At 52.6% G+C, this 27,516-nt stretch overlaps 1 protein-coding gene across 5 annotated transcripts in view; it reads left to right on the forward strand.

Moving 5' to 3' along the window:
* PPFIA4 (PTPRF interacting protein alpha 4) overlaps positions 1-27,516 on the forward strand; it is a 200,136-nt gene that overhangs the window by 49,248 nt on the left and 123,372 nt on the right. The window contains exon 1 of one of the 5 annotated variants that reach the window (XM_054028332.1): positions 18,115-18,153. The exons of the other annotated variants lie outside the window; for them this stretch is intronic. The gene's annotated coding sequence lies outside the window, so the exon portion shown is untranslated. Of the gene's footprint in view, positions 1-18,114; positions 18,154-27,516 lie in introns of those variants that run through there. 5 annotated transcript variants of the gene reach the window in all.

Consider the following 27,516-nt stretch of genomic DNA (forward strand, 5'->3'; position numbering starts at 1 on the left):
TCTAGCCACTGGCCCATGATTCTCTCTCTTCTTCTGGACACCTCCACCCACCCCAAACACACGCTCACACTTCCTATTCTCTAGCCAATTAGCCCCTCTTCTACGTCCATCTAGCCATCGCACTTTGCATAGGATTATCGCCAGGACGTGTATTGTCCTGGGGGGCGGGGAACAGCACCACCTCCACCAAACTGATCCCTGGGAGGAACCTTGTTGCCTTTGCCTCTATAGCAGGGACTGAGCCAGGTCCGGCAGGGGCTAGGCCGGTGGGATTGGTTCCCAGGTGGGCTGGTTCACCTGCTCACTAAGAATGACCAACCTGCTGGGTTTTGAGGTGAGGAGCCTCCAGAAGCAGCCAGGCAGCTGACAGGGAAGCATAAATAGGGAAGGGGAAGATCATTACAGTTCTTTGATTAGCTAGCTCTCTTGCCCTGAGAAAGCAGCCTGAGGTGGGTTTGTTTTGCTAATAGCATAAAATAACCCAGAGCAATCTGGGTAGTAACAAAGTTCCTGAGGTGTCTGTGATGGAGGGAAGGGGGGGGACTGGTTTCCACCCCATTTCCCTTCTCACTATCCCTGTTTCCCATCTCTGTGACTCCCTACTTCTAACTCAATCAATACCCTTCTTAACTGAATGCACTAGCTAACCACTCTTCCAGCACCCTCTGCTCAAAGGCTGGATTTTCCAGACCGCTCTGAGACCAGCATGCTGAGCTCTTGAAGTTCTGGCCTGGCATGACCTCTGTCCCATCAGTCAGTCTCTTTGCAGACCTAGCGTGCTAAAATGGAACAGATTTGAGTGTAGCTTAGTAATGCTGTGATCTCTAGGAACGTAGCCACAGTGGGGAGGGGCTGGCTGTGTAAATAACCAAGCGACGTCACACTGGGCCTGACCCAGCCTCTTCTGGACTTCCATGGGAGCTATCCATGGGCAAGAAGGGCAGATCCTGACCCTGCCTCTATAGCCATGGAAGGCAGTTGTCAGTGGAGCTAGTGTGATTCTGATCAGAAGCCATGCTGGTAAATTGGTAGAAATTATGATTACAAGTTAGACACCTGGAAAATCATATGATCGTGTCTAACCAGCGTGGCTTATGCAAAGGAAAACTGAGCCTCACTAATCTATTAGAATGCTTAGAATGTGTCCATAAAATAATGGATAAAGGAGGCCTCTTTGAAGTCATTCTATTTGGATTTTCAAAAAAATCCCTTTGCAAAGTCCCTCACAAGAAGTTACTAAGAAAATGAACCAGTCTTGGAGCGAGATGCAAAATCCTTTATCATGGATCAGAACTGGCTAAGAGAAACAACGGAGTAGGAATAAGTGGTAAATTTTCATCATGGTGAAAGGCTGAGAGTGGGTGATGAAGATCCACATGAGTACCAAGGTGTTCCAGATCATTAATAAATATATGAAAGGGGGTGAGAAGTGAGGAGGCAAAATTTGCAGATGGCACTAAAGTATTTGGCTTAAGCAGAGTGACCTAACCAAGCTGGATGAACAGTCAACATGATAGTAAATAAAATGCGGTGTTGACAAAAGCAAAGTAATCCACATTGGAGGGAATAATGCCAGCGATGCATACACCTTGTAGGGTTTTAAATTAACGGTATCAGCCCAAGAATGGGAATCTGTGAAGACCTCTGCTCTGTGAGCAGCAGTGGTGTTTAAAAAAAAAAAAAAAAAAAGGCCAACAAAACATTAGGATGCATAAGGGCCAGGATAGGGATTAATATGGACAACATGATGTTACAGAAATTGATATAGGGCCCTCACCTGGAATACTGCAGTTCTGGTCCTCTCCTCTCAAAATGTGAATGATAAAAATAGAAGGGATGTAGGAGGGATAATGGGGATGTCTAAGAATATAGAAAAACTCTTCTAGGAAGAGAGACTGAAAAGATTAAGGCGGTTTAGCTTTGTGAGGGGAGGGGTAAGCGGGGCCACGATAAAAGTATATGGAATAATAAATGGCTAGAGAAGGGAGAGCAGGAGCACCTGTTCTGCTCATCTCATAACACAGGAACGAGAGGACATTCGATTAAATTATAAGGTGGCACATTCAAAGTCATTTTTTTCACACAATATATATTAGCCTGTGGAACTCACTGCCACCCAATATTGCCGAGGCCAACTGTTCAGCAGGCTTGTGAAAAGGACTGGACCTTTATACAGGGAAGGAGGCTATCCAGAGTGAGAATAGTAAATGCTCCAAACGAAGGCCCAAGAGCCAGGAAGGGGTATAACCCTTGTGTTCAGGCCATGAGCTGACCTCTATCTCCTGAAGTTCAAGAGGAAACTCCCTGGTGGCAGGTTATCCCATAACTGCAGGGTGGCTCAGGTCCATGTCTAACCGATGGCAGGCGGCCAGATATGGTGAGGTGAGGGGTGAGTCACTGCTAGCTCATGGGGATGCTGCAGGGAACCTTCTCCCCAAACCCACTCTGTCGTGGCAACACAGGGTGTAGGAAGGAGGAAGAGCCAACAGGAACATGGTTAGTGAGTTAGGAAGAAAACCTAGAGCAAAATGAAGGAGGTTTCCCTGCCCCCTTACCCAGCTCTGTGTTTAGCGGGGGAAGTGCACCTCTGTTCAGATGCTCATACCATGTGCTGTGGGGTGGTCCCAGCTATGCACACACCCATCCTGAGCAAGGCTCCCGTACCACGCAGCGTAGAGCAAGAAGAGTGTGCGAGTCAGAGCTGAGAAGGGGCCCACGCGGAACAGTGGAGGGGCTCCGCTTTAGCCTTGCATGAAGCTCGCTTATCTCCTCTGACCCTGTTCAAGGTCACTTCTGCAGCAGGGGTGCTCTCCACCACAGCTCCGCTTCTGGCTGCTGTCTGTGCTGTTGCTGCTGTGTGGTGATTGTGGAGAATAGGCAGAGGATAATACTGTTAACTATCGTGTCAGTGTTGGTAGCGTTAGCTGCCAGAGAGGTTGTATAAGATGAATCGTATCTCCTGTCAGTTTCACTCTCTGTACAGTGCTGATGGTTTGAAGACCCTTTGGGTTGTTGAAAAGGAAAATCTCTGAGTGCAGAAGATGAAACTGACATTTTTAGAGGACAATGCATCTATTAAACCTCGTTGCTGGTGTGTGAGTGTAAAACCCTCTTTGCCAGCTGGCATGATCGCCCTGAAGGAGCTGCGGAGAATTCGTTAAGGGCTAACAGAGTCAGAGTTAAGGCCAGAAAGGATCTTGGAGAATGGAGCTGTTCAGGGAACAGCAGGAATCACCATTTCCTTTGGCACTCCAGCTGTTCTTTAATTTGTATAAATATTGGGGTGAATTTCTAGTGCTGGTAACAAGTACCATTTTATTTAAAAGCTGGGATTGTTGCGCTGAGCTTACCAAAGTTATGCAAGACTGCCCCCTCAAGCAGAGGGAGGGGCCCCTGGACTGAGACTTAGCTAAATCCTGGGACAAAATATGAACCGGTAGGGATGGAGGTCAGGTCACAGGGAGGGGAGAGGGGAATGCCAAGCAGAGAATCTCAGACAACACCCACTGCCCTAAGGAGGAGTCCAAGGGCATGGAAAGTGTCAGTGTGGCAACACTGGGTCCTGAAGCCTTGGCTATCTACAGGTCAGGCAAAAGCACGGGCAGTGCCAACTGGTGCCTGCCCTGGTGAGATCACCTGTGCGGGTGCAATGGAGATTTGGTTTCTGTCCTCAATCTTTCTGCTGAGGATGGCCTCCGAGAGGGAGAGGTCACTGGCTAGCCAGCACTAGCAGTGGTGGCATTTTGGTCTTGGCCAGGGTGTGCAATGGGCTTTCTGGTGCCCTCGTGCCCGTTTACTGTTTGTACTCCTGTGTGTTGGGTGCTGCAGACACTTCTACAGAGTTTTTAGTGTCTGGTTTAAGCCAGGGCATGAAAAGTGGGTGTGGCATAAAACAGAAGGGGGCGGGACCTTGAGGGTGACTGTCACATCAACGTGTGGGACAATGGACCAACTTTGGGGCATGTGGCAGGTGTCAAGTCCCAAGGAGGCTTTTATTAAATAAACCAACTAAGAATATTTGTAATGGTGGCGCTGGCCAACCTGCCTAGCCAGCAGTGTAACCCACACCCACTTGGGTGCCACTCTGTCCCCTCTACTGCTTGCTGGCCCCATCTAGCAGTTGATGGGCCAGCTTCAGCCTACGCTGGCAGAGCTGGGTCTTCTAGTAGAGGCAGAAAAGGTGCGTACTTTTAGCTCCCCAGGTTCAGTCCCTGATGTTGATGACCCACCCAGGGACCTCAGCAGAAGCTAGCTGACCAGAGGCATTGCAGCAGAAACAGGCTTAAGGAGGCCAGGATGGTGGCTTTGTGCATTGACATTTTTGGGTTGTTGGGCTTAGTGTGAGGGTGGCCTGTGATTTACAGGTCAGACTGGATGAGCTGGGGGTAGCTTCTGGTCTCAAACTCTGATCTTGGTAGGGTGTTCTGTCCTGGGGGGCTGGCATGCCTGCACAAAGGGGACAGGGGGAGAAGTGGGGCACTGGTAGGGTGGGGAAAGGCACCGAAGGACCTTAAAGGTGAGGGCAAGAAGCTTTTTGGAAAAGGAGAGCGGCGAGGGCCATAATGGCAGGGCTGGTGGGCATTCTTAGTTCCTGGAATCTCTGCTGTTTTCCAGGGGTTTGGGGAGGGGAGTTGGGGTAAGAAGCTGATTATCGGGAAGAGCTGGAATTCAGCCTCTGCCATCAAACCAAGGAAGGGAATTCTCCCTGCGATTTGAGCAGAGCAGCATTCTCTGATCATTCAGCTCCATAGGTATCCTACTGTTCAAGTATCAAAAGGAAATTTGTCGTTAATCAGCTGCTAAGGCCTGGATTGGATGGGGTTGTCACCTGCTGCAAACTGCCCTCTTGAAGCACAGGGCAACGTAACCAGTTTCTTGCTGTTGAAAATGGATGAGAGTTTTTGTTTTTCTTAAATAGCAAAGTGGGGAAGCTTTTTCACCAGCAACAAACCTGCTTCCAGCAACACGGCTCCTAGCAGCCCTGCGGAACTAAAAATACCCTGCAAAGGGGCTAGAGCAGCGTGATGTCTGTTTCCCCTGATTACCGGCTGTTTCCTTGCATTGTAGCTCCTCTAACCAGTTATTATCCGATCAGTACGGCCCTTTAAAGCCAAACATTATCCTTTACGTAGTGCTACCATATATAATTTTAAGGGTCAAGATAGGCAACAAAATGAAGCCTGTTAATTATGGGAGAAGTCAAATCCATCATCTCTTCAGCACCTAGTGGAGTTTACTGATTTAGGGTCTGATGCTGCTCCCATTAAAGTCAACAGGAATCTTGCTGTTAACTTTGAAGAGTCCGATATTCTGGGGCAAACGTCTTTGAAGTTCTGGGCTGCAATCCAGACCAGTTCCATGTGGCCCTGCAACCTTAGATGTCTCACAATGCTTTGCTGTTGTAGCTCCCAACCTGAGCCGCTCACAAACAGCCTGTCAGCATGCAGGTCACCCCCTGAGTGTCTGGGTGTAGCCACAGCCCTGGTCCAGCAGCTCTGACCCCAGCAGCCTGCCAGCCGCACACCAGTCATACTCTGCTATCCACCAGCCTTGGTTACTACTTGACGGGTGATCCCAACACCCTCCCAGTCCCAATTTTTTTGCAGCCCTCTCCTGGACAGTTCATATGACATACATCTGTTGCCCCTATCCACCAGTTTGCTACTTTAACTGGAGTTACCAACTCAATTCAGTTTAAACAACACTGGATTAGTTTAGATTAAAAATAAAGCAAGGTTATTTAACTACAAAGAGAGAGGCTTTAAGTATAAGGTGTTAATGTCAGAAACAAAGATAAAAAGCTTTCTAGTAGCTAAAATGTAACAAGCTAGGTTCAAGGTAAAATCCTAACCACATGTTCCCAGAAACATGGCTGACCAAATTCTCAAGTCAGGGTCTCCCCCTGAAGTCAAAGGGCTGGTTCCTTTGTTGTCTTAGGTGAAAGAGAGAGATCATCTGGGGTGTTTTTGCCCCTCACTTTTATAGTCCAGTCACCCATTGAAATGCAGCCTAGATAAAGTTCATTCCAGCTGAGAGGATGGAGACCGAGTCTTGTAGTGAAAAGGTGCCATGTTGTTTGCTAAAATGCAGATCGATCAGTCCCTGTCCCCCTTCCTTGCTGAAGAACGGCCACTTGACCAGTGATGGCCAATCAACTTTGACCCCTGGCTGGAGGCACCAGCTTGTCCTTTGTCTTAGAGAAACCGGTTTCCCCCCTTCCCCACACTTGTCTGGTAAACACATTGTTGTCCTAATTTCAGCTTAGGTTCATAACCCTGGATACACATTTTGTACATACATGGCTAATCGGTGCAGTGTTAGTTTTTAAATGATAGCTCACAAGGCGTGTTTTGCACAAGGATTATTACGATAGTGTGGGGGGTTGAATATGGGGTGCTTTCGGTCACAGCCTTGTCTTTCCCTGTTGGATACAGGGACCAGTGCATTCATGGCACATAGTAAATAATATGGAGCTGCAGCTCCATGTGGCCCACTGAATGGGGCTCTGGGTTCTGCTCCCAATCTACTGCATGATCTCGTTTCCTCTCCCAACTCGGGACGCGGGAACAATGTGTATAATGGGGGTGCTGAGAGCCATTGAACCAAACTGCAAACCCCCTGTATGCTGGAAACCACTACAAGCCAGGGGGTGCTGCTGCACCCCCAGTGCCCCTAGTTCCAGCATCTATGCGCCCAACCTTTGCCCGTCTTGTCTGTTTAGACCAGTGGTCCCCAAACTTTTCAGGATTGCACTCCCTCTAACCCCTGTCCACATCCCTCCGCCCTTCCCCCCCAGAGCCAAGGCTGGGAATGGGGTCACGGCTCCGGGAGGGGGGGACACGGACAGGGGTAAGGGGGCCGAGGCTGGGGGTGGATCTGGGCCAGGAGTGGGGCCAGGAATGGAGCCACGGCCAGGCCACGATTGGGCTGAGGCTGGAGCTCCATGCTGTGGCTGGGGCCGGGGTTGGAGCAGAGCTGTGCTGGGTGGCGGTCCCTCCTACCCCCCCATGAGAGCTGGCCCTGCCATCCCACCCTGAACCTTCCTCCACACACCCCTAGGGGGGTGTGCCCCCAGTTTGGGGACCTCTGGTTTAGACCATAAGCTCTTGAGGGAAAAGATGCTCTTACTGTAGTACAGGGGACCCCTGGCCCCGGCTGTAGCCTCCAGGTGCTACCATAATACAAACAATAGCACAGTCTCATGTTTTAGAAATGTGCCACCAATGCTGACAGCTTATTACCACGCAAGCCCCCAGGCTGGAGGCAGACAGCTCAGCAGGAGCACCAGAGCTATACTAGGTGCTCGTATTGTTCTTGAGGGCTACAGATGTTAATTTTCCACTCTGTGCTGCTGGGCTGTAAAACCACCCAGCTGACGCCAGCCGCGCTACCCACACTAGTGCCGGTGGACTGGTTGGGCTAAGGAAGGTAGCTCAGACATTGGGGAAGTCTGTCAGTGGAATGTACGGCTGTGCCAGAATCTTCAGTGGCTGCTGCATAAAAACCTTCGGCATCCAGTAGCACGGAGGGGACTGGCATGGCCTGAGACTGGGGGATTTTAGTGCTGGAAAGCCTGGCTGCTTGGTAGATTTTTGTGAAGGCTTTGTAGACACAGCGATTGCCCCAGGGGTAGGGCCACACAGGTGAGGCCTGGATAGTGGGCAAGGGCAATAATTTGGCTCTCCGGGGTCTCTGCTTCCCACCCAGTCAAAATCTCATTCTGGGCAGGGGGATTTTCACAGGCTCTATGCAGAGGTTCTGGGAACCCAAGCAGTGGAGGGATTTTCAAAGCAGGTGCTGGCTGGGGCTTGTTTTTTGGGACTCTTCTCTTAGCACAGGATGTTCGTGCTCTCCCGATGCCCAGGCTCTGTTAGTTCCTTAGCTGTTGAGATTTTTCCCAACCTCACTTCTGCATGATGCTCTGTTCTCTAGCCACTGCAGGTCTTCCAGGCTCTGCTTTCCCCTAATCCCTGATCACTCAAGACACTTCAACGCTCCTCTCCCGCGGCACCAGTGCTCTGGCCCCTTACCGACCCCTGACTTGATAGAAAAGCCTCAGAAAAAGATGAGGAGGGGGAAATTGGGTCATTTATTTTTAAAAGTCAGATGCGTATCTGCTTAGCACCCGCCCCTTTAGTGGGAGGAGCCTGCTTGCTGGGGCTGGAGCCTTCCTGATCCTAAAAATCTGTTATTGACACCCCCTCATGGCCAGCTACTGCTCTTCCCTTTCACAGCTGCAGCAGTATTCTCTCCCTCTCCGCCTTGGGGCCTGTCCCAGCCCCGTCATCAGCGCTCACACCTGGCTGTGGATGATCTCAGTTACCCACCCACTTTCTCAAATGAGTCTTTTTAAAGGTATTTCCAAGAGCGGAGTCTGATAGACTGTGACTTGCTGTTATTAACCTGATCGCTAGTGATATGTCTCAACCTTAACTACAGCAGGGCGGTTGCTCTGCTCTAATTGGAGACCAGGCTTTCCGTTTCAAGCTTGAATGTTCTAAGTGCTCTAAAATCCATACGGTTAATCAGATTGCCTTGGAATTTGCCGTGCTGCACGGAGGATGGTCAGCGAGCCAGATGTAGAGCCAGTTGACTAGGGGGTGCCTAAGAGAGATTTTTATTTTATTTTATTTTATTATTATTTTTTTTGTAAGATTTGTCACAATCTGGCAGCATTTTCTTGTCCATGGATACAGATGAAATCAGGGCTCAGATCCTTGCACCATGATCTCAAAGGCTTGAGGGTTACCCCAGTGCCTGGCACTCCCCAGCGCTTTGGGGGCAATAAAATTCAAGTGTTTGCTTCCCCAGTTAGGTCCGCTAAGGCTCACTTGCCTACATAACACTGAGCATGTGCAGACAGAGAGACGAACCACGTGGAAAACTACCTTCGTATCAAGGGGTCTGAGTGGCTCTGCACAGGTTACGGAAAAGAGATATTGGAATTGGAAAAGGTTCAGAAAAGGGCAACACAAATGATTGGGGGTATGGAATGGCTTCCGTATGAGGAGAGATTAATAAGACTGGGACTTTTCAGCCTGGAAAAGAGATGGCTAAGGGGAGATATGATTGAGGTCTATACAATCATGACTGGTGTGGAGAAAGTAGATAAGGAAGTGTTGTTTACTCCTTCTCATAACACAAGAACTTGGGCTCACCAAATTCAAATTAATAGGCAGCAGGTTTAAAACAAACAAAAGGAAGTATTTCTTCACACAATGCACAGTCAACCTGTGGAACTCCTTGCCAGAGGATGTTTTTAAGGCAAGATCATAACAGGGTTCAAAAAAGAACTAGGTAAATTCATGGAGGATAGGTCCATCAATGGCTATTAGCCAGGATGGGCAGGAATGGTGTCCCTAGCCTCTGTTTGCCAGAAGCTGGGAATGAGCGACAGGGGAAGGATCACTTGATGATTTTCCCTATTCTGTTCATTCCCTCTGGGGCACCTGGCATTGGCCACTGTCGGAATACAGGACACTGGGCTAGATGGACCTTTGGTCTGACCCAGTAGGGCCGTTCTTATGTTCTTATGTCATCAAATCGAAGCAGCACCACCCTAGGCTCTGGGGATTTGAAGCCAAGTAGGCAGAAATCTGCAGTACCTGGAACGATATGCCTGCTTCCATCTGCCTCTAGCAAAGGGGAGTTTTGGGGAAATGTAAGCTGGGCACGGCAGGATCTTCCCAAGGGTCTGAAGTGATCTCTTTGAAAAGAAGATGAACAGCACCAGCAAATGCTTGTTAGGCTGAAACCCACAGGTGTCGACTTTCAGCTTTTCCCAGGGGTGCTCCACCCCCGCTCCACCCTGAGGCCCCACCTCCACTCCACTCTGCCCCTGAGACTCCACTCCTGCCCCATCCCCTCCCTCTCAGAACCTCCCACCCACTGCTGAACAGCTGATCAGCTGTTGGCAGGAGGCACTGGGGGGGGGAGTGGGAGGAGCTGATCGGCAGGTGCTGAGCACCCACTATTTTTTTTTTTTCCGTGGGTGGTCCAGCCCCGTAGCACCCAGGGAGTCAGCACCTGTGGGTAGGAATAATGGGAGAGGGATGAGTGGAATCAAGTGGTGATGGAGAGAGTAAGGTGACCAAATGTCCCGATTTTATAGGGACAGTCCCGATTTTTGGGTCTTTTTCTTATATAGGCTCCTATTACCCCCCACCCCCTGTCCTCATTTTTCACATTTGCTGTCTGGTAACCCTAGGGGAGAGGCTGGGGGAGTGGGAGAGGAGGGATGGGGATGCTCACTCCCCGGGGTGAGCAACGGGGAGTGGGGGAGGATAGGAGCAGGAGTGCCTGTCTGTGTGTGATATGGTCTGGTCCCCCAACAGGGGTCTGACCCCCTCTCCTCCCTTATGCGAGCCAGGTTCTGGAGGGGCTTGGCTATCTCGAGAGAGCTGAGTGTCTCTCCTCCCCCATGTGAGAACCGGGATCCCTGCTCCTCAGAGTGTGTGCACGGTGCTGTTCGTCCTCCGATGTGTGCCAGGCTCTGGGGGTCCCCTGCCCATCTATGGCAGTCTGTTTTCCCTCCCCCCACCCCACCTTCCCTATCTCCCCTCATGTGAATCAGGTTGGGCAGGGCTTTGTTTTCTGAGGGAAGTGTCTGTACCGCTCTCCCTTTCCCTATCCCCACTTCAGTCTGGGTTCTGGGGATCCCTGGGCCCCTGCCCAACTACGGGGCCGTGAGCACCCCATCCCTGCCTAGCTCAGGGGAGCCAGATTCTGGAGGCAGGGCTTGGCTTTCTGGGGGTATCTGGGGAAGCCCTGTCTCTGGGTGGGGAGCTTAGAGCATACTGCCAAGACTAGGGTGAGAAACTGGGAACGGCCATGCTTGACACACATCAGAAACTCCAGCAGTGGGGAGTGGAGAAGGAGACACTCGCTGACTTGAATGGAGCAGATCACAGGTCTCTGAGCTATTGTTTCAGGCTGTATTCATTCTCCTGGAGATAAATGGGCCACTTCACCCTTCTCTGAGCCTCCAGTGCTGCTGATTGATGTGTAAAACCCCTCCCCCTCAATTTCATGCAGTATTATCTGTCCTGGTGAAGGCTGGGAAGCCCTTCCTGTTGAGAGGAGGACTCTTCTAAGGGCTCTCGAATCGATGGCTTACACAGATTGTTCAACCTGTGGAACTCCTTGCCAGAGGATGTTGTGAAGGCTAAGGCTACAACAGGGTTCAAAAAAGAACTAGGTAAATTCATGGAGGATAGGTTCATCAGTGGCTATTAGCCAGGATGGGCAGGGATGGTGTCCCTAGCCTCTGTTTGCCAGAAGCTGGGAATGGGCGACAGGGGATGGATCACTTGATGATTACCTGTTCTGTTCATTCCCTCTGGGGCACCTGGCTTTGGGCACTCTCGGAAGACAGGACACTGGACTAGATGGGTCATTGGTCTGACCCAGTATGGCCGTTCTTACGTTATGTTCTTATGTTCTGAAATTTGCTGACACTCATTGGAGTGTCGGGTTCGTGATCCAAATGTGGGGTCACTGGAGCAAGGGGATTTAAAGATGCAGCTACCCTGAAAAAAAAACAGGATATCCTTAAATTCACAGATTCTAGCAACTTTCAAGTTGAAAACCCACCCAGGGGAGAAATGGGAGGGGGATCTGGAAGCATGTCTTCCCTACCCGTCATTAAAGCCACAGCCTGCTCCCATAGCCCACCTCACTACTGACCATGCCCAGGGTAAGTTCCCAGTGCTCTGACACAACCCCCACAAAAAATATAAATTAATGGAGATATCCTATCTCCTAGAACTGGAAGGGACCTTGAAAGGTCATTGAGTCCAGCCCCCTGCCTTCACTAGCAGGACCAAGTACTGATTTTGCCCCAGATCCCTAAGGGGCCCCCTCAAGGATTGAACTCACAACCCTGGGTTTAGCAGGCCAATGCTCAAACCACTGAGCTATTCCTCCCCCCAATTCAGAGTTGAAATGATGCAGACTGGAAACTCAGGGTCCACTTGCACCTTTTTCCTTGGGTCAGACCCAGGTCTCCTCCTATTGCTACCAGAGATCTGACGCTGCTCAAACTAATTCCCAGATTTCTTCATACCACAATCACAGCAGCTGCTCCCACTTGTCCCTCCACCATTCAGTGCAGCTACTTCTAACCCAGGGAATGCAGCTGGGTGCGTGGGGCTAATTTCCAGTGGCTATTGCCAGCTTCGGGGGGGGGGGGGGGGGGGCAGAGTTAAGGTGGTGTGGCCATTTACCTTCCCTCTGTGTTTGCTGGGTTTCAGACGTTTGCGTTTGCTGAACTCGATGGAAAGGGCACGATCTATCACCGGGCAACCTTAACTTGGTGCTAATGGTGTGTTTTGCCATTTAGTAAAGGTCACGTTTCAGAATCAAAATGCATTACAAATGTTTGCGAATAAGATTAAAGCTGCCCGTGGTACAGCGCAGACTGAATAACAGACAGAAATCCAGCCCTTTGCTTCCCCTTATTCCTCTGTCAACACTAGTTTGATTTAGGGCTTGTCTACATTTGAAATGCTACCACAGCACAATTGTAGTGCATCCACACAGACATAGGCGCCGACTCCGTGGGTGCTCTGGGGCTGGAGCACCCACGGGGAAAAATTGGTGGGTGCTCAGCACCCACAGCAGCTCCCCGCCCTCACGCCCAGCTCACCTCCACCTCCACTTCACCTCCTCCCCTGAGCGCACCGCGTGTCCGCTTTTCCCCCCTAGCTCCGAGCGCTTTCACTGCGAAACAGCTGTTTTGCAGTGAAGGAGGGGAAACGCAGCAGGCTCGGGGAAGAGGCGGGGCCATGGCGGGGATTTGGGGAAGTGGTCCAATAGGGGCAGGGAGGGGGCGGAGACTTTGGGGAGGGGGTTGGAATAGGGGCGGGGAAAGGGTGGAGTCAGGGCGGGGCTGCGGGCGGGGGGGCACAAGCACCCACCAGCGCCGGGGAAAGTTGTCGCCTATGTGCACAGACCCTGCCTAGGCTGACGGGAGGGGTTCTCTCATCTCTGGAGTTAATCTACCTCCCTGGGCCGTGGTAGCTAGTTTGGCAGAAGAATTCCTCCATCAGCCTAGCACTCTCTACACTGGAGGTGAGGTTGGCTTAACTACGCTACTCAGGGGTGTGTGGATTTTTTTTCACACGCTGGGTCAACCTTAGAATGTGCCCTGATTTGTTTAACGCACAGTATGAGCTGTAGACGAACGGAGGTGTATGCACAGAAAGCCCAGAGCCGCCTCTGAAACGCTCGCTGGCTACGTCAGCTAAATCCTCTCCACGGGGCTGTGGTTGTGTAGCCAGGGAGATTCGGGGGAGGATCCTCGGCAGGGAGGTGCCCAGCATTCACTGACATATAATCCGTGGAAGTCTATAAATCCACGCTGAAAAAGCTTGAGCACCCTTATGAAGCTCAACATGTACAGCAGCAGAGCCATCAAATCCCGCATGGGCAGGGCAGCTCCTGTCCGGCAATCAGATCTCCTTCTGACGCCATTAGCCACAAACTGCCCAGTGCATATGAACACAGGAGTTGCCATGCCCGTGGTCCAGCTAGCAGTGTGTCCCACAGCAGCTAGAACTTGCTGCTTTGAAGGAGAGGGCAAGAAACCTGCTGTTATCAGTAGGGCCCTACCAAATTCATGTCCATGAAAAACACAGCATGGACAGTGAAATCTGATCTCCCCTGTGAAAGCTGGTCTTTTGTGTTCTTTTACCCTATGCTGTACAGATTTCACAGGGGAGACCAGCATTTCTCAAACTGGGGGTCTCGACCCAAAAGGGAGCTTTGGGGGTCATGGTATTGCCACCCTTACTTCTGCCTTCAGAGCTGGGCAGCTGGAAAGTGGTGGTAGTTGCTGGCCGAGGGCTCAGCTCTGAAGACAGCAGCGCAGAAGTAAGGGTGGCAATACTGTGACCCCCCCCTTCAATGATTTCCCCCACCCCCACCCTCTTTTGGGTCAGGACCCCTACAGTTACAACACTGTGAAATCTCAGATTGAAATAGCTGAAATCATGAAATTTACAATTTTTAAAATCCTATGACCACAAAATTGACCAAAATGGATTGTGAATTTGGTAGGGCCCTAGGGCTAACCTGCCCATAGAGAGCAGTGGTGCTGTAGCGTGCTGGTCCCAGGATATGAGAGAGACAAGGGGGGTGAGGGAATCTTTTATTGGACCAACTTCTGTTGGTGGAAGGGGCAGACTTTCAAGTTACACAGAGCTCTGCTTCAGGTCTGGAGAAGGTTTGGGCGGGTTATGTGTTTGCCCCTTATGCTAAACAATCTGTCCCACTTGTGTTTAGCTGGGACACTCGGAGAACCTTTCCAGACCTGGAGCAGAGCTCTGGGGAGCTCGAAAGCTTGTCTCTTCCACCCACAGAAATTGGGCCAATACAAGATATTGCCTCTCCTACCTTGTTTCTTTCCGAGAGCGAGCATCCTCCTGACTCCCATGGTTAGAAGTAGGTGGCACAAGGCCTGAAGCAGGAGGGGTTAGACCCTGTCCTGCATTCTCAGGATGGGTTGGTTGGCTTTAAGCATTCGCAGTTCTTCACAGAAATGTCTAAACCCTTTTTGAGTCTTGCCAAGCTTTGGGCCTCCATGATCTCTTGTGGCGGGGGGTTCCAAAGGCTTCCTGGGCCATGTGTGTATGGACAAGTCTTTGGAACAGTGGAGTGGTGTTTGCTGTGAGTGTCACAGCTGCAGCTGAGGAAACCCGTGCCCTCCCAACCCTTCCCATGGCTCAGTTCAGACCACATGCAGCAGCTGCAGTGTTACTGGCTGCCAGTCTGTCGTGGCTCTGCCGTCCTTACTCCACCTCGCTGTCTCTCATGTGGGGCTGGCCCGGCTCTCACTGGCCTGGATTTGTGTACTGGAAGAAGGAATTTGCAGAGAGCTGAGGAGAAGAGCCCCGTACGGGGAAGCAGAACTGGGCTGTAAATGGGGCATACTTTAGCAGCCTTCTCGTGAGATTGAAGCCTGGAGGCCTGAGAGGCAGATCCCAGGGCAAGGGGCAGGAGGCATTGAATTCTTCCATCTCTTTCCTTCCCCTGGAGGGGCCACATCTATCATCTCTGCCTCCTTCCACTCTCCCAAACAACCTCCCTCGCCAGTCCCACACCAGATCCTATATGGATCCCATTCTGTGGAATTCGGTCTTGACCAAAACACCCCTCTCCTGCCCCTGTCAGAAGAGGCCAGGCTCTGGGATGGTAATTCAGCCAGGAAGGGCTAAACAGAAAGGCGGGGACGGGGTGCATTCAGCCCTGACAGCACTTGAGGATTGTAATAAGGCTCCTCCTGTACAGACCCCAAAGTGAGCCAGCCTCCTGGTCTCCTGCTAAGCACTGTGCGGGCAGGAGAGGCTGCAACACAGAGCTAGAGGGACCCAGGACTAGAGCGGCATGAAGTGCTGCAGGTCTGGACTGAGGTGCATTAGAAGAACTGGGGGGAGGGCCGCTCCTGAAGTCGTGGTGGGGAGCTGCCTCTCCTTCTTGTGCTTTTCCATCTGTAATAATTGTAGCATCTCTCTGGGATGGGTTATGCGGCCACGGGTGTCCCACATGTGCAGAGACAATAGAATCTCCTTCTGGTGTCCTCCGCTGGGGCAGTGTTCTTCCTGATGCTCTCAGCCCGTATCTCCTGCTTATCCTGTAACTTTCCCGCTTAGCCAAGCGATTCTTCGCTTTGCAGTTGTGATAAATTTTGCCTGGAGTGCAGCTCCAGTCAGATTTATGGCCGGGTCTCTCTTTGTACCTTGCGGTTTTTCCTTGGCCAGCGTGCATACCCTCCTGAAGCACCATTCCCATAGCCTTTGATTGATGCGTTGGGGTCAGGCACTCATTTGCTGGGCTCCTGGAAGGAGGTGGGAGAGTAGCAGGCCCACTCAAATGCCTGCTTTCACCATTTAACGTGGCATTATGCTTGGGGGGCTGTTAACATAGAGTCCGGAAATAGTCCACTGATTTCAAATGATTTTAAGCAATTTCATAGCAAATCCTTCCAACTGCAGTGGCCGCATTTCGGGGGACAATCTCCTGGGCTTTTCCCCTGACTGGCAGCTGCCTTGAGAAAGGGTCAGTCAGCCTAGATTGCTGCCATGGGGACATATGGCTGCTTCTCTTTCTTACTTACTTGCTTCAGGGACCATAACTCATAGCTAAGGCTAAGATTTAGTCATGGGTATTTTTAATAAAAGTCATGGGCAATAAACAAAAATTCACGGCCTGTGTCCTTTCCATGACTTGTACTATATACCCCTGGCTAAAACTTGGGTGCTCCAGGCGTGCCACAGGTGCTCTGGGGCAGGGGGTTGCCCAGGGGCACTGCTGGTGCTGAGGGGGGGTGGCAGCATGCGGCCTGGGACCACCGCTAGTGCTTGGGGGAGGCGCGGGGTACCCTGAAACTTCCCCAGCAGCGGGTAGTGTGGCTGGCCCTGGGGCTGCCCAAGCTGCTCAGGTGGCCCCTGGGCCAGTGGCACCAGCCACAGCAGAAGTCCTGGAGATCCCAGAAAGTCCCGGAACCCATGACCTCCTTGACAGACTCACCGCCTTACCCATAGCTCCCAGGGAAAGCCTGGATTCTCTCACAGGTCATTGGGTCTGGTGGGCGTGATAAAGAAAGGAAAGGCTGGCGGGCATGACTCTTCTTGCGTGGTGGAAGTTGATGCTTAGTGCTGGAGCTGCTTATTAAGAGCAGATGAACGTTAAAGAAACAGCTGTCATTTTGCTCCGGCCAAGATGCGGGAGAGCTGCCTGGCTCCATGTTCTCCTCTCCTGTGTGTGAATAGATGGCCTGAGCATTCCCCATTTAACTGGGACAGAAACAGCTGGCCTCTCCTTGCTCATTGGCTTCCCCCACCTATGGGCATCTTACTCACAAGCAGTGCTTTACACAGGAGAACCTGGTACTGCAAACCAGAGGATGCGGCTGTGAGAGATAAAGCATCTGTGGGAATACAGACCCTATAGGAACAGTGGGCACAAAAAACCTAATTGGGTTCAAGGCTGAGCTTGATAAGTTTATGGAAGGGGTGGTGTGATGAGACTGCCTACAATGGCATGGAGCTGATCTTTGACTGCTAGCAGCAAATATCTCCAACCGCTAGTGATGGGGCACTGGATGGGAAGGGCTCTGAGTTACGACAGAGAATTCCTTCCCAGGTGTCTGGCTGCTGGGTCTTGCCTGGCTGCTGGGTCTTGCCCACATGCTCAGGGTCTAACTGATCACCATATTGGGGGTTGGGAAGGAATTTCCCCCCAGGTCAGAGTGGCAGAGACCCTCAGCATTTTTTGCCTTCCCCTGCAGCATGGGGCATTGGTCAGTTGCAGGTTTAAACTAGGGGTCAATGGTGGATTCTCTGTAACTTGACGTCTTTAAATCATGATTTGAGTTCAGTAATCCAGCCAGAGGTTAGGGGTCTATTACAGGAGTGGGTGGGCAAGGTTCTGTGGCTGTGATGTGCAGGAGGTCAGACTAGATGATCATCATGGTCCCTTCTGACCTTAAAGTCTATGAGTCTATTTCTTAAATGGGTTTCATCTGAATAGGCTTTAAAGTAACTTTTCTCTATGAAGATGAAGATTCCAGAAAATAAGCTACTTAACCAATGGACTAGTTCCAAAAGAGGAAAACGACTGTAAAATGCCTCATTTCTCAGAAGGAAGTGCACATGATGAAACTGAACCCAAGTTATTTTTAATTTTGCTCATGGATACTGAGTGACTGGTTTTTCCAGTCAGCTATTTCTGTAGGATTTTTGCGTCAAACTTTGTAAGTGTGAAAGGGTGGGTGGTCAGTTTGATTAATTCTTCATGGGGCAAGATAGATTTTTAAAGCTGAAATCTAACAAACTAGATTTGCAATTGGATACGTGTTCTAGCCAATATTAGAATGGAACTGAATAGGAGAACCCCTTATATTGAGTCCTGGGAGCGTTTGCTTACTAAATTAATGCTAAATTCATTTCAGGTCAACTTTTACAATGATCTTGGACAGTATTTCTCAGATCTGGACCCTTGGTTACTCTTAACCTATCAACACTTTATTAATTCACCGAGGACCACATCAGTATTCAGTCAACAGTTCATCGATTGTGTGTAGATGCAGCAGAAGATCTAGGCGTGTACTGAACACACCGATACAGGCCTGCAAGCAACTGTCATATGCTATGGGTGAGGCTTAGCAGTTATACCAAGGAACAATGCAAATCACCAAGATTTCTTGTTACATTTACTTGTGACATCAATCATCGCTGGATTCAAAACTGGTTAACTGATAGGTCTCAAAATATAATTGTAAATGGGGAATCATCACTGAGGAGGTCAGTCGGTTTCCAGGGAGGTCCTCGCAGGGATCGGTTCTTGGCCCTACAGTATTAAATATTTTTATCCGTGACCTGGAAAAAAAACAGAAAATCACCACTAATAAAGTTTGCAGATGACACAAAAATTGGGGAGTGGTAAATAATGAAGAGAATAGGTCACTGGCACAGAACGATCTGGATCACTTAGTAAACTGAGTGCCAGCAAACAATATGCGTTTTAATATAGCTAAATGTAAATGTCTCTATCTAAGAGTAAAGATCGCAGGCCACACTTACAGAACGGGAGACTCTATCCTGGGAGGCAGAGACTCTGAAACAGATTTGGGATTGGGATTGATAATCAGATGAACAGGAGCTCCCAGTGCTGTGTTGTGGCCCAAAGAGCGAATGCGACCCTGGGATGCGTAAAGACGGGAATCTCGAGTAGGAGCAGAGAGGTTATTTTACTTCTGTATTTGGCCTTGGTGCAACCGCTGCTGGAATCCTGTGTCCAGTTCTGGTGTTCACAGGTCAGGAAGGATGTCGATCAATTGGGAGAGGGGTCAGAGAAGAGTCGCGAGAATGGTTAAGGGATAAGAAAACCTGCCTTAGAGCGAGAGACTCAGAGAGCTCAACCTATTTGCTTTAACAAAGAGAAGGTTCAGGGTAACTTGAGTGCAGGTATCTTCACGGGGCTCATATATTGAATTATGAGCTCTTCAGTCTAGCAGAAAGGTATAACGCGATCCAGTGGTCTCTGGCCAGTGCTATGCAGGAGGTCAGATTAGATGATCACAATGGTCCCTTCTGGCCTCGGAATCTGTGGAGCAGTTCTTTAGTACCTAACACATTTATCACACTTGCAACTTCTTGAAGAAATGCTGTGTGTGTGTGTGTGTTAGGGTTGCCAACTTTCTAATCCCACAAAACCGAACACCCTTGTGCCGCCCCCTGCCTCACCTCTTCTCTGAGGCCCCGCCCCCTGCTCACTCCATCCCCCCTTCCTTGGTCACTCGCTCTGCCCCACCCTCAATCACTCGCTCATTTTCACCTGGCTGGGGCGGGGGGGTTGGAGTGTGGGAGGGGGTGCAGGCTTTGGGGTGGGGTCAAAAATGAGGGGCAGGAGGGGGCTCCAGACTGGAGGGTTGTGCCAAGGGGTTCGGAGTGTGGGAGGAGGCTCTGGTTTGAGGCAGGGGGTTGGGGTGTAGGAGGGGTATGGACTCTGGATTGGGAGTGCAGGCTCTGGGGTGGGCCCAGAAATGAGGGGTTCAGGGTGTGGGAGGGGGCTCTGGGCAGGGGGTTGGGAAGTGGGGGGGGGGGTGAGGGCTCTGGCTGAGGGTGTGGGCTGTGGGGTGGGGCTGGAGATGAGGGGTTTGGGGTGCAGGAGGGGGCTCCGGGCTGGGGCAAGGGGTTGGGGTGCAGAAAGGGGTGCAGAGTGTGGGCTCTGGGATGGAGTTTGGGTGTGGGAGTGGATTCCAAGCTGGGGCAGAGGGTTGGGGCATGGGAGGGGGTTCAGCGTGTGGGCTCCGGGTGGCGCTTACCTCAGGCAGCTCCCGGAAGCTACCAGCATGTTCCTCTGGCTCCTAGGCGGAGACATGGCCAGGAGTTTCTGCATGCTGCCTGTGCCCGCAGGCAATGGGGTTCTCGGCCAATGGGAGCAGTAGAGCCAGCACTCAGGGCGGGGGTGGCACGCGAAGCCCCTGTGGCCGCCCCTATGCCTAGGAGCCGGAGGGACATGCTGGCTGCTTCCAGGAGCCACGCGAAGCTGCGTAGGGAGCCTGACGGGCCTGCGCCAACCAGACTTTTAATGGCCCAGTCAACGGTGCTGACCGGAGCCACCAGTGTCCCTTTTCGACCGGGTGTTTTGGTCAAAAACTGGAAGTGTGTGTGTGTGTGTGTGTGTGTGTGCCATGAACGTATCACTGTGCTCTGTGTTTAAAAGTTCTGAGAGATTTGAAATTGTCACCTGTCCTTTCTGCTAGAAAAAAGTTGTCAAACTTCTGCTTCTCATGGGTGTTCTGTTTATGTCTGCGTTTTAATCTCTCTGTTGGGGGAGGAAAGGGTTAGAATCATAGAATATCAGGTTTGGAAGGGACCTCAAGAGGTCATCTAGTCCAACCCCCTGCTCAAAGCAGAACCAATTCCCAACTAAATCATCCCAGCCAGGGCTTTGTCAAGCCGGGCCTTAAAAACCTCCAAGGAAGGAGACTCCACCACCTCCCTAGGTAATGCATTCCAGTGTTTCACCACCCTCCCAGTGAAATAGTTTTTCCTAATATCCAACCTGGACCTCCCCCACTGCAACTTGAGACCATTGCTCCTTGTTCTGTCATCTGCCACCACTGAGAACAGCCGAGCTCCATCCTCTTTGGAACCCCCCTTCAGGTAGTTGAAGGCTGCTATCAAATCCCCCCTCATTCTTCTCTTCTGGAGACTAAACAATCTCAGTTCCCTCAGCCTCTCCTCATAAGTCATGTGCTCCAGACCCCTAATCATTTTTGTTGCCCTCCGCTGGACTCTTCCCAATTTTTCCACATCCTTCTTGTAGTGTGGGGCCCAAAACTGGACACAGTATTCCAGATGAGGCCTCACCAATGTCGAATAAAGGGGAACGATCACGTTCCTCGATCTGCTGGCAATGCCCCTACTTATACAGCCCAAAATGCCGTTAGCCTTCTTGGCAACAAGAGCACACTGTTGACTCATATCCAGCTTCTCGTCCACTGTGACCCCTAGGTCCTTTTCTGCAGAACTGCTACCTAGCCATTCGGTCCCTAGTCTGTAGCAGTGCATGGGATTCTTCCGTCCTAAGTGCAGGACTCTACACTTGTCCTTGTTGAACCTCATCAGGTTTTTTTTTTTGGCCCAATCCTCTAATTTGTCTAGGTCCCTCTGTATCCGATCCCTACCCTCTAGTGTATCTACCACGCCTCCTAGATTAGTGTCATCTGCAAACTTGCTGAGAGTGCAGTCCACACCATCCTCCAGATCATTAATAAAGATATTAAACAAAACCGGCCCCAGGACCGACCCTTGGGGCACTCCGCTTGAAACCGGCTGCCAACTAGACATGGAGCCATTGATCACTACCCGTTGAGCCTGACGATCTAGCCAGCTTTCTATCCACCTTACAGTCCATTCATCCAGCCCATACTTCTTTAACTTGGTGGTAAGAATACTGTGGGAGACCGTACCAAAAGCTTTGCTAAAGTCAAGGAATAACACATCCACTGCTTTCCCCTCATCCACAGAGCCAGTTATCTCATCATAGAAAGCAATTAGGTTAGTCAGGCATGACTTCCCCTTCGTGAATCCATGCTGACTGTTCCTGATCACTTTCCTCTCCTCTAAATGTTTCATAATTGATTCCTTGAGGACCTGCTCCATGATTTTTCCAGGGACTGAGGTGAGGCTGACTGGCCTGTAGTTCCCCGGATCCTCCTTCCCTTTTTTAAAGATGGGCACTACATTAGCCTTATTCCAGTCATCTGGGACCTCCCCTGATCGCCATGAGTTTTCAAAAATAATGGCTAATGGCTCTGCAATCTCACCCACCAACTCCTTTAGCACCCTCGGATGCAGCGCATCCGGCCCCACGGACTTGTGCACGTCCAGTTTTTCTAAATAGTCCTGAACCACTTCTTTCTCCACAGAGGGCTGGTCACCTTCTCCCCATACTGTACTACCCAGTGCAGCAGTCTGGGAGCTGACCTTGTTCGTGAAGACAGAGGCAAAAAAAGCATTGAGTACATTAGCTTTTTCCACATCCTCGGTCACTAGGTTGCCTCCCTCATTCAGTAAGGGGCCCACACTTTCCTTGATTTTCTTCTTGTTGCTAACATACCTGAAGAAACCCTTCTTTAGGGTTACCATTCGTCCGGATTTACCCGGACATGTCCTCCTTTTTGTGCTAAAAATAGCGTCCGGGGGGAATTTGTAAAGCACTCACAATGTCCGGGATTTCCCCCTCCCCCGGCACAGCAGAGTGAGCGGCTGGGAGGGCTGCAGGAAAGTCCCGGGCTGGACTCCGGAGCAGCTGGAGAGGAGCTCCGCCCTGCATTCTGAGCAAGTGTCTCAGCACAAAGTGCAGCCCTCCCCTTTTGCAACTGGGAGCGGTTTCTGCCATGCAGCGTAGCAAAACGGGAGCGAGAGCACTTTGTGCTGATACAAGGGCAGCTCTCCCCTGCAACCCGGTCCGGATCTGGGACCGGGTTTTGTTGTGCAGGGCCAGGGACCGGGTTTTGTTGTGCTGGGGAGCTCAGCCACGTGTCCGGCTCGCACAGAGCCCAACACCCTGTTCTGAGCAGCAGGGTAAGGGGGGCAGGAGAAGGGGCAGGGAGGTTCTGGAGGGGGCAGTCAAGAAACGGGGGGGGGCTTTTTGGGGGGAGTGGAGAAAGTTTTGGGCAGTCAGGGTACAGGTAGGGGGTAGGGTCCTGGTGGGCAGTTGGGGGGGGGGTCTTAGGAGGGGGCAGTTAGGGGACAAGGAACAGGGAGTCTTAGGTAGGGGGTGGGGTTCTGGAGGGCAGTTAGGAGCAGGGGTCCCAGGAGGGGGCAGTCAGGGGACAAGGAGCGGGGGGGGTAGGGGGCTGGGAGTTCTGGGGGGGAGCTGTCAGGGGGCAGGAGTGGGGAGAGGGATCGGAGCAGTCAGGGGACAGGGAGCAGAGGGGTTTAGATGGGTTGGGAGTTCTGGGGGGGGCTGTCAGGGGGCAGGAGTGCGGAGAGGGATCGGAGCAGTCAGGGGACAGGGAGCAGAGGGGTTTAGATGGGTTGGGAGTTCTGGGGGGGGGCTGTCAGGGGGCAGGAGTGCGGAGAGGGATCGGAGCAGTCAGGGGACAGGGAGCAGAGGGGTTTAGATGGGTTGGGAGTTCTGGGGGGGGGCTGTCAGGGGGTGGGGAGTGGTTGGATGGGGCGTGGGAGTCCCAGGGGTCTGTCTGGGGGTGGGGGTGTGGATAAAGGTTGGGGCAGTCAGGGGACAAGAGGCAGGGAGGCTTAGATAGTCCTGGGGGGCAGTTAGGGGCAGGGGTCCCAGGAGGGGGTAGTCAGGGGACAAGGAACGGGGGGAGGGTTGGGAGGTCAGGGGGGGCGGGAAGTGGGAGGGGCAGGGGCGGGGCTAGGGCGGGGCTCCTCCCGTCCTCTTTTTTGCTCGCTGAAATATGGTAACCCTACCCTTCTTGTTACTCATCTCTTGCGAACTGCAACTCCAAGTGTGATTTGGCCTTCCTGATTTCACTCCTGCATGCCTGAGCAATATTTTTATACTCCTCCCTGGTCATTTGTCCAATCTTCCACTTCTTGTAAGCTTCTTTTTTGCGTTTAAGATCAGCAAGGATTTCACTGTTTAGCCAAGCTGGTCGCCTGCCATATTTACTATTCTTTCTACACATCGGGATGGTTTGTTCCTGCAACCGCAATAAGGATTCTTTAAAATACAGCTAGCTCTCCTGGACCCCTTTGCCCTTCATGTTATTCTCCCAGGGGATCCTACCCATCTGTTCCCTGAGGGAGTCAAAGTCTGCTTTTCTGAAGTCCAGGGTCCGCATTCCGCTGCTCTCCTTTCTTCCTTGTGTCAGGATCCTGAACTCGACCATCTCATGGTCACTGCCAGGGCCGGCTTTAGGCAGATTCAGCCGATTCGGCTGAATTGGGCCCCGCGCCAAGAGGGCACCGCGCCGCAGCTCTCCACCCCGCCCCCAGCTCACTTCCCCCTCCTCCCCTCCCCTGCTCCTCCCCCGCCCCTGCTTCCCGCGAATCAGAGGTTCGCAGGAAGTCTGAAAAGAAGCAGGGGCGGGCAGGCAGCACCAGGTAAGCTGGGGTGGTGGGGGGTGTGAGAAGGGCTCCGGGGAGGCGCGGCGCGGCCCAGTCCAGCCCCGGCCGAACGCCTCCGGCCCCAGCAGCTCCGGCCCCGGGACGCCGGTCCGGCCTGCTCGGCTCAGCTCCGGCCCAGGCCCCACGGCCCGGTTCGGGCCCGGACCGTGTCCGGCCCCCCAGCTCTGCTCCGTCCCTGCCCCCGCGGCTCGGCTCCGGCCTGGCCCCCCGACTTAACTCCAGCCCGGCCCCGGCTGAGCGGCTCGGGCCCAGCCCTGCGGCTCGGCTCCAGGTCCGGCCCGGCCCCCGCGGCTTGAGCCTGGCCCCCCGGCTCAGCTCCAGCACGGCCCTGGCTGAGCGGCTCGGGCCCGGCCCCCGCGGCTCGGCTCCGGGTCCGGCCCGGCCTCCGCGGCTCGAGCCCGGCCCCGGCTGAGCGGCTCCGGGTCCGGCCCGGCCCCCGCGGCTCGAGCCCGGCCCCGGCTGAGCGGCTCCGGGTCCGGCCCGGCCCCCGCGGCTCGGCTCCGGGTCCGGCCCGGCCCCCGCGGCTCGGCTCCGGGTCCGGCCCGGCCCCCGCGGCTCGAGCCCGGCCCCGGCTGAGCGGCTCCGGGTCCGGCCCGGCCCCCGTGGCTCAGCTCCGGCCCGGCTTGGGCCTGGCCCCCCGGCTCAGCTCCAGCCCGGCCCTGGCTGAACGGCTCCGGGCCAGACCCAAGCGCCACGACCCCGGCTGGAGCTCCGGCCGTAGTGGGGACTGATTCCTGGGGGCGGGGCTTGTGGCAAGCCACGCCCCCAGGAATCGGGTCCCGCTCTTGCTAAAGCCGGCTCTGGTCACTGCCTCCCAGGTTCCCATCCACTTTTGCTTCCCCTACTAATTCTTCCCTGTTTGTGAGCAGCAGGTCAAGAAAAGCTCTGCCCCTAGTTGGTTCCTCCAGCACTTGCCCCAGGAAATTGTCCCCTACACTTTCCAAAAACTTCCTGGATTGTCTGTGCACCGCTGTATTGCTCTCCCAGCAGATATCAGGATGATTAAAGTCTCCCATGAGAACCAGGGCCTGCGATCTAGCAACTTCTGCTAGTTGCCAGAAGAAAGCCTCGTCCACCTCATCCCCCTGGTCTGGTGGTCTATAGCAGACTCCAACCACGACATCACCCTTGTTGCTCACACTTCTCGACTTTATCCAGAGACTCTCAGGTTTTTCTGCAGTTTCATACCGGAGCTCTGAGCAGTCATACTCCTCTCTTACATACAACGCAACTCCCCCACCTTTTCTGCCCTGCCTGTCCTTCCTGAACAGTTTATATCCATCCATGACAGTACTCCAGTCATGTGAGTTATCCCACCAAGTCTCTGTTATTCCAATGACATCATAGTTCCCTGACTGTGCCTGGACTTCCAGTTCTCCCTGCTTGTTTCCCAAGCTTCTTGCATTTGTGTATAGGCACTTAAGTTAACTCATCGATAGTCCCTCTTTCTCAGCATGAGCCAGGAGTCCTCCCCTCTTGCACTCTCCTGCTTGTGCTTCCTCCCAGGATCCCATTTCCCCACTCACCTCAGGGCTTTGGTCTCCTTCCCCCGGTGAACCTAGTTTAAAGCCCTCCTCACTAGGTTAGCCAGCCTGCTGGCGAAGATGCTCTTCCCTCTCTTCGTTAGGTGGAGCCCGTCTCTGCCTAGCACTCCTCCCCATGGTCGAAGAATCCAAAGCCTTCTCTTCGACACCACCTGCGTAGCCATTCGTTGACTTCCACGATTCAACGGTCTCTACCCCGTCCTTTTCCTTGCACAGGGAGGATGGACGAGAACACCACTTGCGCCTCAAACTCCTTTATCCTTCTTCCCAGAACCACGTAGTCTGCAGTGATCCGCTCAAGGTCATTCTTGGCAGTATCATTGGTGCCCACGTGGAGAAGCAGGAAGGGGTAGCGATCCGAGGGCTTGAATTGTGCTGCTGGCAGTGGGGGCAGTGACGCAGTTGTAGGTGCAGTGTGGAGGAGGCCAGTGGGATGGAATAGGGTGAGAGGCTGTTTCCTATAGGTGGAGGAGGCCAAGAGCCAGTGGCGTTGGAACAGTGTTTAGAGTGGGGGTGCTGAGCTGCACCCCCCTTATATCTGTCTGCGCTCTCCGCTGCCCCTAGAGCTGGGGCCGGGAGCAGGGCTGTGGTTTTGGGAGGGGAAACACGGACCGGGTAAGGGGGCCGAGGCTGGGGGTGGGCACGGAGTCCCGGGCCGGGGCCAGCAGCCAGAACCGCACATGTGGGCCGGGAGCAGAGTCCCGGGACCCTGCACAAAACCTGGCGGTGCTGCAGCACTCCCCCACACCCTTAGTTCCCACGCCTGTGTCGAGAGCAGCATCCGGAGGAAGGACAGAGCATTGGCGGTGGCGGGAAAGAGTCAGTGTAGGACTGTTCGATTTCATAGGAGGCAGAACCTGCCCTCTCAAATTGCCTCCTCTCTGGGCTAATGGCGCAGGAGCTATTGATTTCGGGCTCCAGAGCACTGCCAAGCTATTTACTCAGGGCTAAGTGCAGAGAAGTGCCGAATACCTGATGTCACGGGGCGTTTCAAGCTCTCTGCCCCATTAAAGCCCCAGGCCTCTGCAGAGAGAGAGTGAGGCTAGGCCAGGGTCGGAGCTGTTTTATCACCCATTTTTTCCCCCTTGGGATCAATTTGCTGCTTTTTGATTAATGTTGGTTCAGCTGATTTTGAAAAGATGATTTGTAGCTGTGCCCAGAGTCATCAGAGATGGCGGGGCACAGCAGGGCATGTCCTCCTGCCAGGGGGAAGAAAGGGAGTCCCCAAAACGGCCCTCAGTCTCTGTCCTCCACCACTATTCATCTGCCTCTGCTTCTCTGCCCCCACCCCTGTCGACCTCTGCCTCTCTGCCTGTCTCTTTAAAAGGGCACCCAAAAGGAAATTAGACATTGCAGAGCAGTGAGCAATATAAAGAGCTGCACAGCCATGTTGAGGTCAAAGCTCAAAATGGCCTTTGGTTGGCAAAGGGTCCAATGCAGCAGGGGGCTGAGTGCACTGCTATGCACCCTCTCTTCATACAAGAACAAGGGGATTCTCTGTGAAATTGGAAAAACAGCGCACTCGACCCTGATGAACGTCACGAAGCACGTCACTAACTTGTGGAACTCCTTGCCACAAGATATCATAGAAACGAAGAGTTTAGTAGGGGATTGGATGTTTCTGTGGATAATGAGAACACCCCAGCTATGTTAGGCAGGATACAAGACTCAGAGTTATCAACCCTCCTGCTTCAGAGCATAATCCAATTGTTAACTGCCAGGGATTAGGAAGAAATTCTTGCTAATGGCAGGTTATTCCATAATTCTCCACTAGGGGGTTCCGTGCACCTTTCTCTGAAACAGCTGGCCTTGGCCATGCCCAGAGACAAAGTTGTAGGCTAGATGGACCCCGGTCTCATCCT

The sequence above is a fragment of the Malaclemys terrapin genome, chromosome 4 (assembly GCF_027887155.1).
Source record: "Malaclemys terrapin pileata isolate rMalTer1 chromosome 4, rMalTer1.hap1, whole genome shotgun sequence".
Classification (NCBI taxonomy): Eukaryota; Metazoa; Chordata; order Testudines; family Emydidae; genus Malaclemys; species Malaclemys terrapin.